The 327-nt window shown below is 76.1% G+C and overlaps 1 protein-coding gene across 7 annotated transcripts in view; it reads left to right on the top strand.

Moving 5' to 3' along the window:
* Positions 1-6: 6 nt before the first annotated feature.
* MTUS1 (microtubule associated scaffold protein 1) overlaps positions 7-327 on the top strand; it is a 176,584-nt gene continuing 176,263 nt past the window's right edge. For all 7 annotated transcript variants that reach the window (XM_077772474.1, XM_077772504.1, XM_077772476.1 and 4 more), the window contains exon 1: positions 7-135. The gene's annotated coding sequence lies outside the window, so the exon portion shown is untranslated. The remainder of the gene's footprint in view (positions 136-327) is intronic.

Consider the following 327-nt stretch of genomic DNA (forward strand, 5'->3'; position numbering starts at 1 on the left):
CAGGTGCGGACGCTGCCCGCCGGGCACTGATTGCGCCGCGGGCCTCGGGGGTCCGGAGGGCACCCGGCTTGGAGCCCCGGTTTCCCCGCGTCCTGTGCGTCTCGGCTCCGGGGGAAGGAGGAGGAGGCGCTGCGGGTAAGCGCGGAGTTGGGGCGATTCCCGCAGCCCAGCCTGTCCGAGGTGGAAACGGGCCGGGGTGGCGAGGGCGCCCCCGGGACGCGACCGTCCGAGAGTGGCGGCTTTGAGGGCGGGGGACCAAGTGGGGGGCGAAGTGGGCGCGGAGGCACCGGGGTGGAGCGGAGGCTCCGCGGGCACCGGTCGCACGTG

The sequence above is a fragment of the Crocuta crocuta genome, unplaced genomic scaffold, assembly GCF_008692635.1.
Source record: "Crocuta crocuta isolate KB4526 unplaced genomic scaffold, BGI_CrCroc_1.0 scaffold140, whole genome shotgun sequence".
NCBI lineage: Eukaryota > Metazoa > Chordata > Mammalia > Carnivora > Hyaenidae > Crocuta > Crocuta crocuta.